This window comes from Mauremys reevesii, linkage group 19 (genome assembly GCF_016161935.1).
Source record: "Mauremys reevesii isolate NIE-2019 linkage group 19, ASM1616193v1, whole genome shotgun sequence".
Lineage (NCBI taxonomy): Eukaryota > Metazoa > Chordata > Testudines > Geoemydidae > Mauremys > Mauremys reevesii.
Genome location: NC_052641.1, coordinates 22,707,472 through 22,726,358, shown reverse-complemented (window position 1 = coordinate 22,726,358; position 18,887 = coordinate 22,707,472). Strand labels below are relative to the sequence as shown.

The window sequence follows — 18,887 nt, the reverse complement described above, 5'->3', positions numbered from 1 at the left end:
AACATTTATTTTGAAAGCTGAGAATAAATGAAAAATGTAAAATCAAAACTATTATTTAAAAAATTGTAAATGGCAAAACAAATTCAGGGCCAACTCAGCTGCTAAGCCCACAGAGTGTGAGGAGAAATAGAGCCACAGCTGGAATTTGTAAGATTCGGCAGCAAAATATAAATGGTTACTTTGCAATAAGCAGATGGAGGAAAAATGCTGCATGCAAAGAACGGTGACAAATGGCATTTTCCCCTCCTAGTTAAACAAGGAAGCGCAGAGTATAGTTATATACACACACCAGGAGGCCAGGCCAGGGTGTCAGCTCACATAACTAGTATGCTCAACACCTAAAGGTCAGCTACATCCCATGTACAGTCCTGGGATGTGCACAAGTGCTCACATCCAAATTGGGACCAAAGCCCTCAGCAGCCAGAAAGTTTGTGCGTGGGGAAGGGCGTTGTTGCATATCTTAGTTAACAAGAGTGGTTGGAATATGTGGGAAACTATCTATGAGGGCATTCTGCAGCTTGGCCAGGTGGAGATATAATGGTCCAGGGTGGAGGCATTACAAGGCCAGGGAAAGGGGGGCAGGATGAATCAAAGTAATAAGAAGTATATCCCTGGATACTGATGGAAGCCAAGACTGTTATACCTCTGTGAAGCAGCCAACTGTGCAAGCAGCAGAGATCACTAATTTGTAAGAGTATGCTGCAGTCAGGAGAACATTTAGGGCATCATCTAAAGCCCACTGAAGTCAATGGAAAGACTCCCAAATTGGCTACCAGGGGCTTTGGAACATAATGAAGGTAAAGAAATGCTCAGGAGTTTGATCCCTTCACATTCCAGCAAATGGAGAAGCACATGCCATAGTGAGGGGATTCATGCTACAAGCCAAGGGTATGGGGTTATTAATAAGCCAGTTTCAGTCCATTAAATAACAATGGATGATGCACGTTTTTTTTGTTTTTACCACTTCTCTGACCAGTAGATGGAAAGATGCAGTTTCACTTTATTTTCTTGCAGCAATGACAAGAGCACAGTACAGTGAGGAGCCTGAGGTGTGAGAAGCAAAGTGTGAAAGAGAAAAAATAAAGTGACAGTCCCACTGCTGGCAAACTTCATGCTGTGAAATTGTTTACTGTAATGATCTGTCAGGAGAAGAATTATTTCAGCTAGTGCTGGCCGCTAGGAGAGGGACACTGAACAGGTAGATTGCTTGGCATTTTGAGATATAGGGTCCCACACTGGGTGGACAAATGATCCACAACAAGGCAGGATACTGAATTAGATGGGCCATTGATCTGATCCTGCTCAGCAGGAGGCTGGATATTGGACCAAATGACCCAGTGTCCTACTCGGACATGGCATGGTACTGCTTAGACAGCTACGCATGGTGTTTTACTGATACGTGGTTTCCAAACTGAGGTTAGTGGAGCACTTGAGAGCTAACTGGTCACATGGTGCTGGCTCTTCTCCTTGTTTCCAGCTGCTAAAAATCACATTAAAAGAAGCTAAAAAAAAATAAAAATTAAAAAACTCCCTTTCCCCCGCCTTCCAAGGTAGGAGGGTTAAACAGAAGGTATCCCATAAAGGGAAGGCATTAAGTATTGTCATCACACCAGACAGGAGGCTTCTGAAGCTTAGTAATCACTATCTGTACAATAAGAGAGAGGGTGCAAACTTACTCCCATCACAAAATTCTCTTGCAGTGCTTAGCAGAGCAACCCAACCTTGAAAGTGCCAGAAATGCTGTGACAGGATGTTAGGGAAGGTGGATTTTGAGGGGGGGGAAAAAGAATTGCTGGATGAGGGAATGAGAGAGCTTCCAGCTGTACTAGTGTTGCACAGGCAACCTTACTTATCTATAAAAGGGTGTCCTGTACTCTGCATTCCAGTCCTGGTGCCAGGGTGTCTTTGCTAGATATACTGTACACAGCAGCTCAGCCAATCTGAACCAGCTGTTGTGTTACTGGGAGGCCTTCAATCTTCAATTCCATTTTTAATGTGCATTTCAGGTATTGATTTTATTCCATGCTCACCATCATTTGCATTTTTCCACAGTTACTAAACAGCAGACACTCAGAGCTGAGAAGATCAGCATTTTCCATACCATCCAGCACTGGGTTTAACTGTTTGCTAAAGTTTCGATAGACAGATTTCTTTTAGCACTTCCTTCCCTTTTTCAAATTTCTCCCTAGTCAGTCCTCCCCAACACCCTATACTCCCTTAGTCCACCAGTCAAAACGAAGTAAAAGATTTGGGAATCCCAAACTACTGGCAGATTATCTACCTGTGAAATCCCAAGCTCCTTTGGGCTTTTGCTCATGTCTCTTCACCCAGCACCTGATTTAGGAGAGTTTCTGGTTCCCACCATTCCACCAGCACTAGCCTTAGCCTCATCATTCACTTTATCTGTATCCAATCACCTTGCACCACAGAAATGAAAGGACTGGGTCCCAGAGATGATCTCTGAACAATATGACAAGTTTTTGCCCTCACCTTTAAGATCCTACCTAATTTCATTCCTGTCTGTATCTCTAATCTCGCATTTATCATGTATCCCCTCTGCTCCAAGAGTGATGCTGGCCTTGATGGCCGATTTATTGTCACTTCCCACTCCCATCCATATGGCTTTTTTCCAATCTGTCCTCTATGCATGAAAGGCCCTCCCCTTCCTGCTTCATCGGTGCACTAACCTCTTCCCATGCAAATCCCACCCAAAGACTCTTATCTCTCAGCCATTATGCCAAAATGTCCCATGGCTACAAAAATCAGAGTCAGGTTTCCTGTGTGCATAGATGCATCAGCTTTCTCTGTACACACATGCCACTGCTAAATCACCTGCACAATATGCTGGCTATTCACTGTTTCAAGGGAGTCAGGAAGGGGATCCATCCAACAGTTCCCAGACTTTACTGGTTCAAATGCCACTTTATTAAAAATTTGTTGTGAAGTGAATGGATGGAATATCAAGCTCACATACCACGATTTGGGAACCCCGGAAGAGAAGACACAAAAGCCACCACCTGATTAGGCAATAACAGGGCTCTTTTCTTCCTTGGATATTCAGCACTTTTCCTGCTAACTTTGCAATCTTGCCTCATTCATAGGATCTGTTTGGAAAGCAAATTCTGCACTCAGGAAGAAACCGAAGCCTAATAACATGGTAAGAAACGAGAGAAATACAAAGGGCTTCTGAAAGGAAAAAAGGAGGGATGGCATGTCTGTTGGAAACTGCCAGAGCTTCTATTAAGTGAATCTCATCTCACCCTTAAAAGATTAATAAACTTCCACTACATTTTATAACCCATTGATCACAGTCAGCATGTCCAGATAGCGATTTCTATTCTGGTCTTGTCCTAATTCTATTAAATACTTTACCAAGGAAGAGATAGCAAGGGTTAGAGACAGAAAAACGCATGAGGCAATTTCAAATTTAAGTACAGAGAGAGACATTCTCAAGTACTCAGATGGCTTCCCTAGAGAATATCACCTGGGCTTTTTGATGTTCTTAACAGTATCTCCCCAAATCAAACAACTTATTTTCCTCTTAATCTGTCCTCCATTTGAACTCTGTTCCCCAGCAGTTCCCAGTATGGCACTTTGGAAATACTGGCTAGAATCATTACCTAAATCCATTATCAAAATTAATCCTTGATGACTGAAATCCTGAATTCACCCCAGTGGAGCTTATATAGCTGGGAATATTCATACGGAAAACTCATTGTAATGAGGCACCCTCTTCTCCCATTAGCTCACCTATATTAATTGTTTTAGATGCAAAAGAAAAATTGACAAAAGTGAGAAAGGGACTTCCTCATTTTAGTTTTAGACATACATCCTAACTGGAGAAGTGGCCTTATAGAAAACAAACTCCAAAGTGGAAACAAAAGTTTAAAACTTCCATGTCTGTCTAACCAAAGCCACAAGAGGAGAAATGTCTGTTATCCTTTGTCCTGGCACTGTAACCGATTAATTAAGCTGTTTTGCAATTCTTCCTCATCAAGGAGATATTTGTACAGTGGGAGAGACACTTTAACAGTCCTCTTTATGAAGGGACAGCTTCCCATTTCTCCCTCATTGTTCATCTTTGTTCTAAATTCTACAGTAAATGTTTCCTAACCCTTCTGTATCCACAAACAGTTAAATATTAAATATTTCTCAATTTCTAAAAGCGTCTTTCCTGGAGTTTTATCCTGGATCTAATTTAAGATCTAAAATTTAAGGCTTCTGGTGTTCCCAACATGAAGTCCTAGGACACTTGAGAGATGCCTTCTCTGAAAGAGGTGCTTCTGACTGAGACCACTTCAAGCAGTGGATGTAATGCTAAGTAGTCAAATATTGCTATTAGCTGCCCCATTGTTAAGAATCTGGAGCAGAGCAGATGAATAATGGAGGCCAAGAGGCTGGACTCTGAAATGTCTCCTTACCAGATTTTCCACTTTTATCTTATGTGTAAGCAGACTTTTTTCCCCAGAGTTGTACAGAACACTGGTGTTATGTACACTCATTTGTTACTGAAGGGTTGTTCATGAGAAGTGAGAAAAGCTGGCTGCTTTGCTACTGTACAATTGCTTGTGATTTTTGGGACATAGGTATGTTTTAAGAAAAATGCATTAAGGCTTTTTCTTCTTTAAAACAGCCACATTTTAAAATATTGTGGACATTGCAAACAGATAAAAGGAGAAACTGGCTGCAGAGTGCTTTGACATTTCACAATGAAAAGTGCAAATTGCTTTGACAACGTCCTTTGACTTAGCATTGCTGAAAGGTAAATCTGAAAGGTAACCAGCCAGAATGCAATCTGAGTTATCTGGGTTGCTGCTGAAATGAAACAGGAAGCTTGCTGGGAACAGACAGAGTACAGATTCTAAACAAGGAGAAAGTTTGTTTATACAAAAAATAAAAATAAAAAAAGACATGGAATAAATATATTTCTGAGTCCAGTGCATGCACTTACCTTCCATTTAGGATAAATAGAAGCACATTTTATATATACCAGGCAGAAGCAAAACTGGCCAAAGGAAACCAGAAGAACTTGGAATTCAAACTTCTGCAACACAGGACAGAACTTGCACGTCCTCTGGGCAAAGCTATATCCCCCCACAATATACAGACAGTTCTAACTGCTCCATCCCCCAGGAGGGTGGAGACCACAGACCATTCATATTGAGGAAACTGGTCAAAGACTACACATAGATCAAACAGAATAATGAATGATCCTCATTAAGGCTATGTTTTAGTCACTGGTATTTTTAGTAAAAGTCATGGATCAGTCAAGGGCAGTAAACAACAATTCATGGCCCGTGACCTTTGTAATCTGAACAGATGCCTCAAGCACTTTAGGCAAGCTCACCGATAAAGACGAAACATTAAAATACACTTATTAACTACCGAAAGATAGATTTGAAGTTATGATAAGTGTTTTGAGTTACAGTGTGTCACAATAGTCTCTCCCCTCTGCTGACTGGCTATTTGCTCCAGCCTCCTCCTACCCCAACTTCACAGTCACTTCACCTCAGCCTCACTCCATCTGCCCCCCCTGTTCCCCTTCCTTTCCCTTCCTCTTCTCCCGTCTCCTCTAACCCTTTACCTCTTTACCTTCAGTGTCCCCCTCTCTCTTTCTGTTTTACTAATTCCCTGCAACAACCCCCTTCTCCTTCCCCAGGAAAATCCCACAACCATGGCATTAACACAACACTTGCCAACATTCATATTGTTCACTGCTTATGTTCTATCCTTTCCCCCCACCCCTTAGTCTGTCTGGTCTATTTAGATTGTAAGCTCTTTGGGGCAGGGTCCTTCCCTTATTTTAGGTTTGTTAAACCACAAATGCAACAGAGTCCTGCTCTCATTCAGGACCCCCACAGGCACTGATTTAATATACACACATCGTTTATATATATATGTGTGTGTATGTATAATATTTGTGTGTGTATATGTATATATATTATATAATATTACAGACATATTACTACAACAACAAAAAAGCTGGATGGTGAAATCTTTCTAGCAGACACCCCATCTAATATCCTCCCTAGTCTATAAGCCTCGATACAATTGAAGTCCAGACCAAACAGAACTGTAACATATTTGGTAGAACTTCCACAACAAAGAGGAACATTACAGCTCTGTTTCTGTTTTGGATCCAGGCGGGTCACAGCGAGTCTCTGATGTGAGGAGGAGGACTAATGAAAAATTTAAAACATATGTTTCTGTGCAGTTTCCGCAGCATCACGCAGCAAGACTAATATAGATAGTCAGGCACTGCGGCCCAGCACTGTGGGCACGCACGACACAGAAGCTGGACTGGCTTGGCTTTTTGGTTTAAACAGAGCTTGTAAAAATTGTTGCCAAACAACAGGCTACTGAAAAGCAACCTGAATAACAGTATCTCTGAACCCAGTACTTACATCTGCCATTGAGTGCAGTGGGACATGCAGGCCCTCAATACTTCTCAGGATCAAGCCCAATTATAAAAATATTTAGAATCAAACCTCTGGAAAGTAATGCACACTCAGCACCTCAAGAACAAGGCCCTTCACACCAGACAATGCTTTCCTGGATTCTAGTCTTAAATCCTCACAGGCCCTGTGGGAGCGAGCAAAGTCAGTGTTATGCCTATTTCACCAGTGGGGGAAATGAGGCAAAGGTTAAGGGTCTGCCAAAGGCCACAGAAGGAGTCAGTGAAAGAGCTAGGATTATTTATTTACTTAGTAATAACTGGTGTTTACTGGATCAATACCAAGTAATGGCATCTTAAATTAGATAATTAATCTCCCGTTACCACTTAAGTGTTAAATATGCTGCATTAGAATTGAGTGAATAGTGGAGAAGATCCAAGATTACTTATTTTAATTAAAAAGCCAATTTCAGCTTAACCATATTCACCTTTTAGTCTTCACTTTCCACAAGCATTTTGGGCTTTATCAGGACACAAACTCATAAAAAGTCAGTTTTATGCTTCGATAGGTGGATTTTGAGGTGTAAATTTCACTGTAAAAATCACAATCACAAGGCTGTTGAATGATGCATGTTCAGCAATCAATCAGAAAACAAAAACAATAACCACATATATGTAACCAGTCCATCCCCTGAAAACTGCCTGCGTGATGACCTGTAGACCATGAATCATTTAATAACAAAATTCAAAAAGAATTGTGAAAAGCTGCATAAAACATGAGAATATCATAGTGTCAGGGACAAAACTAATGAACACAGGTAAGCTACAGCAGAACCGCCAGATTGGCCGACCCATCTGTAGTGAATCAGTGTGGCTCCCCTCCTGCCCGGCAGAGGGAGCTCCCTTGCCAACCCCCCAGTGGGCGGAGCTTCCACCATCAGTCCCCGCCCCCCGAAAGTCAAGGGGCGGGGCAGGAAGTAGAAAAGGAGGGCACCAAAGCTCAGTCAGACGGCAGCCACCGCCGCGAGCAGACGTGCCGGCGGGAGCTCCTGGCTGGGAGCCCTCCTCGGCCCGAGGCAACTGCCCTGCCTGGCTGGAACTTCCCTGCGCCCACTACGACGAGGAGCCTCCCCGGAGCCGGTACTGGGAGGAGCCCCCAGGATTGCCTAGCGCCCGCTACGACGAGGAGCCCCCCAGGCTTGCCGAGCGCCCGCTACGACGAGGAGCCCCCAAGGCCCTGCTGTTACCCGGAGGAGCCGCCCGAGCAGTCCTGGCCCAACTTCCCGGAGGAGCTGTTGCCCAGCCCCTGCCCCAGAGGGCCTGGGCCTACTTGGTACCGCTGTTGCCCAGCCCCTGCCCCAGAGGGCCTGGGCCTACTTGGTACCGCTGTTGCCCAGCCCCTGCTCCAGAGGGCCTGGGCCTACTTGGTACCGCTGTTGCCCAGCCCCTGTTCCAGAGGGCCTGGGCCTACTTGGTCCCGCTGTTGCCCAGCCCCTGCTCCAGAGGGCCTGGGCCTACTTGGTACCGCTGTTGCCCAGCCCCTGCTCCAGAGGGCCTGGGCCTCCTAACGTTGTTCCCTGTCACTCAAGCAGACTAACAGGAGACAAGAAGTGAGTCGGAGTGGCTCCCCCCTGCCCGCTGGAGGGTCGAGCCCCGACCAACTGATTACACCATCTAATTGGCTGAGGGGAACCAGCAGATGTGCTCTTAAGCCCAGCAGCAGGTCACTATGTGCTCAAAACTTATGCCTGCAGCTGTGATCACTTCTGTGCCTGCCTTGCTCCAACCCTACTTGGTTCCTGATCATGGCTTTGACCATAGGGTCTTTCTTCTGGTTCCCGATGCCTGGCTCTGACCACAAGGCATGACCACCCACACCCCAGTCTATGACACACGCTAGCCAATACAATTATATATATATATATATATATTTTTTACTAGAACAGCATGCAACTGGTGACCATTGTGCATGACCAGAACACCAATAATGCTGTGTGTGTGTGTGCATGTTCTTCGCTCAGCTCTGTACCATACACAGCATTATTGGTATTCTGGTCATGCACAATGGTCACCAGTTGCATGTTGTTCTGGTAAAAATCAATCCTGATCATTGATTATTAGCAATCTATATTTCAGTTCTGGTTCCCAGCTGCCTCCTGAGAGATCAGACCTGGTGTTTCCAGCTCTTTAACACATGGTAGGAAATGCAAAGGCCTAGGCCAGAGGAACGTTCTTCTCCTGTCTGCCAAATAATTTAAATATATTAAAGTAAGTGTGGCTTTATAGTCCTTTAATTATGTATTGCTGCTGAATTATACATGGGGCACAGGGTGTGTGGGAACTCGGGAGGGAGGGAAGAGTGCTTGACTCAGTGTAAGATACGGACGTGCTCCTACAACAAGTTCATTCCAGTTCAGCAGAAGAGCTGCTGCCTCCCAAAATCCTAGACAGAGCATAGGTTCTTGCTCTCATCCTTTTAACATATTTATTCCAACATCCCTGTGGGGCTGGCTGAGCCCCAGGCTACAGAGCTGGGAATTGAACTGTATCTCCCCAACTAGGGCCCTAATCCCTGGACCAGCCTGCCTCGCAACTAACAGTATTGGGCACAGAATGCAGGTCACACCCATTTACATCAGTGAGAATGTGTCATTGTATGGTGAGTCCCAGGGACTGGCTCAGTTACATTACATCTAAATAGGGCTTTTGTTATTACTTTTGCAATTATAATTCAATACTTACACCCCCACCACTTCTGTGAAGGACAGAAATAAATAATCCCTATTTATCAAAAAGAATCCTCCCTCTCACATTTCTCTACCCCAATGGTGGGAGTGCAAATTTAGAGCAGGCAAAGTGTTTTTTTTGTTTGGTTTTTTTAAACCACCACGTCACCTAATCTTGATCCAACTGTCTGCCACAAGGAAATAAATACCAGCATTCCTGTGCATCACACCCTTATTACAGACATGCTAGTAAAAATACCTGCAAGTGGTCTACATACCAGCTTCCATTCTTCCTATCAATAGCAGAGCCATAGGCAAGTGCAGTGTAGAAGAGGCACTTGAGGTTTTCCCTTTTTCCCATCTCCTTCACCTCACCCCTTCCTCTTCCTAGTTTCTTATGCTTGTTTGCCCAAGAGTTTTGGGCAGAAGAGGGGAGGTTAATTTTCCCAGAATAGATCTTTTTCTTTGGCCAATCCCTCATGTGTCTGAGCACTCAAACATTATCAGGACTCCTTTGCCCCCACCCCCACTGGTGAACACTGCCAGGTCCATTCATCAGGCAGAGTTTTAAGACAGTGATTTTAAAAACAAAGCTAGAAGCATACATTTTCTCCTGAGACTGTGTATGTGGAGACTCTTGCTTTGGCTAATTATTTTGTGCTGGAGAAACTTTCAAAAACCCACTTCCCAAAGAGCACCCTGCTGCATTTGTCCCTGCCTCGGAGAAGTGATCTTGTTTCCCTGAAACCATGGCAGTGTGTCTCCTGGTTAATGTTGAGCCTTGGCTGCCAGACTTCCTCAGGCTGTGACCATGCTAATAGGCAATGATATCGAACTGCCACATGGTGGCAGAGGTTAGATATCATCATTACTTTTCTGATTCCTAAGCATGCATCCTGCATGGTTATTCTCTTCTCAAGGTGACTCTCAAGAACATCTCCTTCCTCCTTGTTAATTACTATACATATTTATAGTCAAATTAAAGATTCAAACTTAAACATTTATTCAATTACTCACTTTCAGATCTAGCAGAATAAACAGTATGAAATCAATTCATTATCTCTGAGCTTCATGACAATTTAACACGTTTGGTTTTTCTCTGGAATAAGCTGTCTCATACAGAGGTTAAATCATCAAACACCGCTGGGTGTCTTTTCAATGGTAACAGCACAGTACAATCTTTGAACTACGAAAAACAAATTGCTTCAGCTCACAGTCCACGACAAATAATCTCCCTGCAATCACAGATTACGTACTATTTTTAGGACCCCAGTCTATAGACAGCGGGACAAATCATGAGATCTCCACAGGGGCAGTCAAATTACCATCCACTTCAATGTGTGCAAGTATAGACAGAATAAGGATCATAGGATTTGACCCACTGAATGTAAATAAACAATGTTCTGCTCACCGAAGCTCTGGCATGTCTATTTCACCAAAGTCTAATGCATTTCAGATCATCCCAATCTTCCCTGAGAAGCATCAGATTGCATTCCTTAGAGCAGGTGGGAGGCAACCTATGGCACGCGAGGTGATTTTCAGTGGCACTCACACTGCCTGGGTCCTGGCCACTGGTCTGGGGGGCTCTGCATTTTAACTTAATTTTAAATGAAACTTCTTAAACATTTTTAAAACCTTATTTACTTTACATACAACAATAGTTTAGTTATATATTATAGACTTATAGAAAGAGACCGTCTAAAAACATTAAAATGTATTACTGGCACGCGAAACCTTAAATTAGAATGAATAAATGAAGACTCGGCACAGCACTTCCAAAAGGTTGCCAACCCCTGCCTTAGAGGTACTGCAATAGCTCTACTCCTACAGTCTAATCCTGCTGTCTTATTGCAGACAGAATCCTCACTAACTTCAAACACCTTTGCCCAAGAAAGGAGTGAGCAAAGACTGCAGGGTCTGGCCAAGGTAAAACCTCCCTAATCACAAAATCATTCCCCAGGATACAAACAAGGATTTCTTATTTAATTCAATGGTAGCCACTCACACATACCCAAGGATACAATTGGTCCCCTTCTGTCTCTATCTCCTGTGAGTTTAGCACCTTTTCTTATTTCAATCCTTTTTTAAAACCTTTAAAGGAGATGTGGAAAGTCTAAAGAGGCAATTGCTTGAGAGAAAATGTAGCTATAAATAAATGTACAGGAACTGAAAAAATTTCCATATCTTCAGAATTTCTACCAACTGATCTGGTTAAATTTAATAAGCTCAGTTTATGCAAAATCCTAGGCACCGGGATCCCTTTCCTGTTCCCTTGAGGAGTTGATATAGCAGCTTTCTGTACACTCCATCAAGCTCTTTGAATCCATAAGGCCAATCTGAGCAATTTACAACAAGATCTTGGGGAAGAGCACTGCTGCATTGCTCACAGATGGAGAGAATGCTTCAGATTAGTCAGAAATTAACGAAGTAGTATTTGGAGAAAGGCTATTTACGGTGCAGACATCTTTCCTCAGTTGTAGCTTCAGACAAGAAATTTTGGCCATGCTGCATAAACTGAAATTCAGGTCAGAGTACATAAACAATAGGTATCTAATTTCAGAATCAAGCATTTTAACCATCTGAATAATTATAATTTTCAACAATTACGGTTAATGTTTTATTTATTCAAGAAAAATTTTAATCTAGTAAAACCAACATAAGGAAAGATCTTAGCACAGACCATCCCATAAACGTCAATTAACTGAACTTCATCTATCCAATATTCCAGGTTACCCACGTTGGCTCACTGCATGCCAGTTTTGTTTTATCACACAACAGTACTCTCTTTACAGAAGCCCATTTATCGAAATATTTTGGGCCTCTTCCCAACATAGTCAGTTAACCAGGAATCGAGAGAAAGAGAGTATGTATATGGAATAAATATTATTCCTAGTGAGGAGCTGTAAAGTTCCATAAAAGGTATAACATTAATTGGAGCTAGTGGAAGTTACGCACACCTCCCTCTCCCCCCCCATCCCCCGGGATATACATGTATAAATTAGGAGACACGTGTGCTTGAGACTTACACTAATTCCGGAACACTTTATGGAACTTTACAAATCCTCAATAGTAATTATTCCAGAGACTGAAATTACCACTTACCAAAATTCCATTAATTTACAACTATGACACTTGAACATTGCTTTTTCTGCCATCATGTTAATATTTTCCAAACTCAAGTCACAGCTGTTAGAGTGGAGAAGCAAAGTTGCCATGGAGCAAGAGTATTTATAGCCTTGATGAAATCTCCATTCACTTCTGCAAACGACCTAGGCATGTAGATACCATGGCAAGTTTGCCTGCACTTTACCCAGCCCCTTCCACATTGCAAGAGAGCACTTTTGCTCCTGTATTTTACTGAAACCTTAATGGGTCTAGAATTGCATCCTGTTAATGTTGGTTCTGAAATACCCTGTAAGTTGGGAAGAAACTGCAGCCCTCTTTTTTGCTTGGCTTGTGGGCCTAAGGTCTGGTCAATAAGTGATTTCACTCTTAAAAATCCTACATCTTTAATTCATAATCTTCATATTTACAGAGGCTCCTGCAAACACATGTAGGATGACAGAACAACTATTCTGAAATGCAATCTAAAATCCCTGCCTTGGAGCAGTATTAGGCGAGAAGAACAAATTCAAGGAGGGAATTTGGCAGGAAAGAAATGTTCTATTACATATTTCAAAGGCTCCTATCACTGTAGTGTTTAAGCACCTTTGATACATGGGGACAAGAATGGCCATTCTAAATACTTATCCCCAAAAAAAGTTTTCAGGGGAGGAGGGTAATATATAGGTATGGAGAAAGACAGGTATCCATACTCTAGGCAATGGTTCTCAACCAGGGGTATATGTACCCCTGGGGATACTCAGATAACTTCCAGAGGGTACATCAACTCATCTAGATATTTGCCCAGTTTTACAACAGGCTACATAAAAGGCACTAGTGAAGTCAGTACAAACTAAAATTTCACACAATGCCTTGTTTATACTGCTGTATATACTATATATTGAAATGTAGGTACAATGATTTATTTTATAGCTATATGGTAAAATCAGTAAGCAATTTGTCATTAACAGTGTGCTGTGACACTTTTGTATTTGTATGTCTGATTTTATAAGAAGTAGTTTTTAAATGAGGTGAAACTTGGGGTACAGAAGACAAATCAGACTCCTAAAAGGGGTACAGTAGTCTGGAAAGGTGGAGAACCACTGCTCTAGGGCCCATTGTACCAGCAAAGGCACAATCACCTTCAGCCTCAGCAATGAAGATGGTGTCACTAAAGGATAAGTGGTGTCTATGAAGTTCATGGAGGAGGAATCAGCCATAGCTGGTGACATTTTGCTGCTCCTAGAATCCTCAGCCATTCACGGGGGAAAAAAGACTCTTACAAATTTTTTTTAGCTTCTTTGGCTCTTTCTTCATTAACGCTGCCTTTCCCAGAAGCCCATAGGCTCTCTCTATGTAAAGTCCTCTGAAGTGTCTATTTGAAGGGTCTGTGGAATCAAGAACTCAAGGAATGAACTAAAATCCTCTCCCCGATGGCCATGGTGGGAAACCCAGCCAGTGCAATTTGTGACTGTGCAACTGAACTTCCAATATCTCAGGTGTAAAGGAGCAAGCAGTGACATCTCTGATCAGGGAAAACTGAAGCACAGCAATGTGAGTTAACTTTCTCCTCTTGGTACCTCTGCTGAGCCTGACAGGATGAATTCATGTGATTCTCCAGGGTAATGATGCTGGGAGACAGTCCAGCAAATTTGCTGCCTAGAGATTTGATTGCAGATTGAGCATTTATTAGGGCATGTTGCTTCAGTGGTTTAACTTCATTTATTAAATCTCGTTTAAGGCTTCAAGGCTGTAATGCCAAGAAATAAAAGTGGTGATTAGTAACAGTAACTCGTTTCCCAAGAGCTAATTACTGGCCAAACATGGTGAATTCCCATGATGTGATGTTTATCCATTATTTTAATCTCTCCTCTCCACTAAAGCACAGAATGCATGACATGGGAACTTGGAGGAGAAGGGGGGAAAAAAATCAATCACCTGGGGGCTGTATTTATGTACTACAGGTGGGCATGTGACTGCAGGAATTTTTTGTATCCAAACATCATCATCACAGGAATTTAATATGTTCTAGAATTTGTAGGAGGAAAGATGTTACCAAAATAGCCCAATGTGTTGTAAGTCACACCTAAAGAATGTGTGTAATGACTTGTAAAGCAGCCCCAGGGAGCCCTCAGAACCCAGCTCATGCTTAACTGCTGGGTAAATCTGCATCAGTGAAGAAAACTGTAGAGTCTGGTACACAATGCAAACTCTACCTAGCTGTGGGGACCAGACTTTTACCAGTTTCTACTTTATTTATTTACTCTAGGTTACTGTGGCTTTGTTCTTCACTGACTTGCAACCCCTGATCTTGGCGACTTCCTGTTCCGTCACTTCTGAAACCCTCAGGGTACTGAGTACATTTATACAAAACAGCAATTGTGTGAGAAAATACAGCTATAAATAAATAGTTGCGAGCTGAAAGTTTCCACCTCTTCAGGTTCTCTGCAGGCTGAGATGTCTAGCCTTAATAAGCTCTATTTATGCAAACAGAGTCCTGGGCCCTGAGAACAGAGCACTGCATCTCTTTCCTTGGTGAACTCATTTTTAGGCATATTGAACATAAAAGGTTCATCCCACCAATTTTCAGTAAGAACAGCAAGAATAGCAACTCCACTTTGTTCAGAAGTTGTAAAAGCTACAGCACAAGTGAGGAATTTTTTTTTAAAACAACATCCAGGCATAGGTGATTGAAACAGTGCAAACACTTTCTATAAACATAACAGGAACAAAAGAGAAGAGCAAGAGCAGACTTAGCATAACAGTACCATCAGGTAATGATGCCAGTGGGAAGTACCTGAGCACAAGTGAGTGGAGGGAGGTTTCACCAGTCTAATGGACAGTAAGCGTATTGAAACCAGACATTTATCATCACATATCATGTGCAAAAAATCTTTCGCACAGTTAAATTATTAACATCAGGCCGTGCCCTGCTTTCTGTACGCAAGCTAAACTCCTGGAGAAGTGCATGAGGAGAAGGCACTCAATGAAGCACTCACACAAGTGATGTTAAATAGATTACTTTTTATCATTCTGAAGAATGATAAATATTATGGCGCAATTTACATTTTCTGATATGTTTTAGTTAATTATTTTATTCTTCAGCATTCAGCACATTGTCTGATAAGCCCTTCAATGTACTGAATTTTCATGGACTTCAGTGGACTATGAGGCTTCTAAATGTTTTGAGCAAGTTCTGTCTATAGGCTAGTCCAATTGACCAGAATCAGGACGGCTGGCTTTGCTGGCTTCTGTTCCTAGTTCTGCCAAACTCCCACTGAGCAACCTTATATAAATCAATAAACCTCCCTCTGCCTCAGTTTACTCAGCTGTAAAATAGGGACAGCCACCTTCCTCACAGAGGTACTGTCAGGATTAATTAATATTTGTGAACATATTTAAGATCCTCAAGGGTATTATGTAAGTGTAAAGATACACAGAAACAGATTCAATATAGGATCCCACATATCTCACTCACAGACATCCCTTCTGCTTTATATCTTGATGCCCAGGAACTCTTAGAGTCCAAATGACCACTTGATTTCATTTGGCTACTCTACTAGTCTATATGGAGATTAAATTACAGTCTAATATACATTGCATTAAACTGGAATCAGCACTCTGCAGAGGCGGTGATGTGAGAGAAATTAACAGATTACTTTTCATCATGGAACTCTGCCTTCCCTCCTTCCTCTTCTCTCCCCCCTGCCCCCAAATACTTAACAGTACAAATCCTCTTATGGTATTACTTCTCCATGAATTTTCTTCCTCTCAAATTGTCAAAACAAGCAGCTAACCAACCAAGTGGATATGTGATGGTTTCAGTGTTAGATGCTGGCAGAAGCCTAAGAACATCTGAAGATGAACATGAGACCCATCTTGGCTCAGCCCCCCTTCTCCCCACATACCCTTAAACTTTTGGTTCCCTCCAAATACTTGTCTGGCTCCATCCAAAAATCTGTTTTGTAAAGTCACAAAGGGCTTGGGATTGTGTTGCTGCCAGGAAGATGCTTCAGCAGTTGTGTTTTCAGACGTCATTTCAACATAGAGGTCCAAATGTTGTTCTCAGCTACAACTCTAAGGCCACTCCATTAACCTCAGGGGAGCAGTGAAACCGTGCAACTTAAATAAAAATTTAGCCCATACATCCAAACTGAGTATATTTACATCTTATTTCTAAAATTATAACTGTATACTGATGTTTCAGGTGACAAGAGATAATAAGGGGTACATCTGACTTTAACAGAACCTCAGGGGCCTTGGTCTAAAAGTGGCTCCCTTTGCATTGATGTTGCACTGAATCAAATGACTAGTACAGAGCACTGGAAGTCAGGGAAACTGGAATCCATTCCCAGCTCTGCCACTGTGCCATTTTGGGTCACAGCTTACGCATCTATAAAGTATAAAAGTAACTATCTCACAGTGGACTTGGTAAAATTAAAGTAGTTAACATTAAGTGCTGTTAGTTCCTTGTCTGAATGGCACTTAGAAGAATTACTATGAACACCTTCCTTCCTTTGTAGAGCTGGACAAATATAGCAAAAAGGTTCCCACAAATATTCATCCTAATTCTTAAACAAATTTGCTCAGTGTTCATGCCCTCTCTGTAGTAATATTTCATAAATATTCTAATAATCAAGTTTCCTGGTAGGTATGTTTACAGAAACAGTATATTTTAAGCAAATATTTACATGAAGCAAATTTCACATTCACAAACAGTTGCAACAGAAATTTGATTCTGAAAGTTATGCTCAGCCACTCAGGAGATGAAAACATACCAAGTGACTTATATGTCAATTCAAAACAGCTCAAATCTTGAATATTGAAATTTCACAATGAACTGCTCTCAAAGAAGTTAAAGGCCAAGAATTATTCACAGAAATTACAGAGTGAGTAATTTCAAAAACAGAAAAAAAAAATTAAAAAATCCAAAAACAAACAAACACACTCTGGTCTGCTCCCAGGCCATTTGTCAATGATGAAGCAAAATTTGTCTGATAAATTGAAATGCATGATTTATGTACTTGTACAAATACAAATGCATGTATTTACACTTAAAATTTATAATTCCAATGTGTTCCTGCACCAAATCCACAGTAAAGGGTAACATGCGAAACAGAAAGCTGTCTCAGAAATGAACACAGGAAATCTTGCCATTGCTTTTCCTCTTACAAAAACAAAAGAGAACATAGCATATGCAAATGTCCTTGGCCTCAGACTAGGCCCCCGCCAGGACTGACCCACACCAAAAGCAAGTGTGAGAGAGTAGAGCTGTTGGATTTTTCCTTTGAGTCTCTTAAACCTATCCAATAAAAAGGGAGTTGCAAAGGAGACTCCCCATCTCTTCTGGTCAAAGGGATAACAAGGGTTTTATTAACCCGGTCCTGAGATCCCCGGGGCCTTTGTATTTATAGTCAGGAGTGTTTTTGCCTCCCCACAGCCTTGTAAACCTCTATAAATTGCTTTAGTGAAAGAGTCACATTTATTGGAATGTCTACATTATTCTTAAGAAGTCTGTCAATACAATAGATTTACCTAGTAAAAACCTCCTTTCAGACACAGGGGGCACTTGTTTAAAGAGCAACTTTTCCTAACAACAAAACCACCCCACAAGATGAGGCACCATTAGCATATAATCAAAAAAGTCTCAATAGCAGCCTAAGTATGGATTGCATCGCCTCTTCCAGCCCTCCTTGGATCAGAAATCCGCTGCACTGAGTCTCAGTTGAGCCTTGTGTCATGCATGGAATTAGAGATCAGAACAGACTTGCCTTCTGATACCCCAACATGAGTGTCTAATCATAATCTTTGGCTTCTCAGGGCAGAGCTACGCTTAAAATGCAGTAGCACTTCAGTGAAGACGCTACTATGCCAACAGGAGAACCACCCCCGTTAGCATAGTTAAACCACCTCCACAAGAGTATGTCAACAGGAGAAACCCATCCTGAGTGATGTAGTTATTCAGATATAGAGTTTATAATGTAGACTTGGCCCCAGTTTCCAGTTACTTCTATCAATACAAATCTCTTTGAGAAGAGTTGTCAAATCCTTGGCCCACTAGACATATTTGTTTGGTCCCCATGCCATATTCAGATTCTGCAGAATCTAGCTTTCATTTGAAAATAAATAATTTGCTATCCCTCATGGTTTCAAAAATAATTTTTTCAAATGTGACCTGACTGTAAACTGATGCAGTGGTGTCTCACTGAGTCTGCAGACAGCCTGAAACAATGGTTGAGATATGACTTCTCCTGAGACAGGTAATGGCTAGAGGCCTTATATCTGACAGGGGTGCAGAGAAATAGACCAGGATGGGTCAGCAGAGGAGTTAGCCTCCAATATGGAACATAGGACTGGAAGGATCCCCCTAGGTCAAGTCCAGTCTCCTGTTATTGCAGGCAACTATCAACTAATCCCATTTGTAAATTTATCAAGCTCCTTCTTAAAACTAGTCAAGGTGGATAAAGTTGATGATTTTCTTTAAAATTCAGAAGATTTTTTAAACTTAAATAAATTTTGATTTGCAAAAACAATTATTTAAAATTACATCTGAAATTATGACAACCTAGAAGAAGACCTAAATTTATTATAATCTAGTAAAATCACTTAAGTTTAAAAAATACTCAAGCAGTATATGTTTGGTGCCAAAGTTTTAAAGGAAGTCA

General features: G+C 41.7%; 1 protein-coding gene across 4 annotated transcripts in view; it reads right to left on the bottom strand.

The window, feature by feature from the left end:
• Positions 1 to 18,887, bottom strand: part of CRB2 (crumbs cell polarity complex component 2) — a 131,434-nt gene that overhangs the window by 90,992 nt on the left and 21,555 nt on the right. Inside the window, exon 1 of one of the 4 annotated variants that reach the window (XM_039506491.1) lies at positions 6,883 to 6,901. The exons of 2 other annotated variants lie outside the window; for them this stretch is intronic. The gene's annotated coding sequence lies outside the window, so the exon portion shown is untranslated. Of the gene's footprint in view, positions 1 to 6,404; positions 6,438 to 6,882; positions 6,902 to 18,887 lie in introns of those variants that run through there. One more of the 4 variants, XM_039506490.1, reaches the window with a different exon arrangement.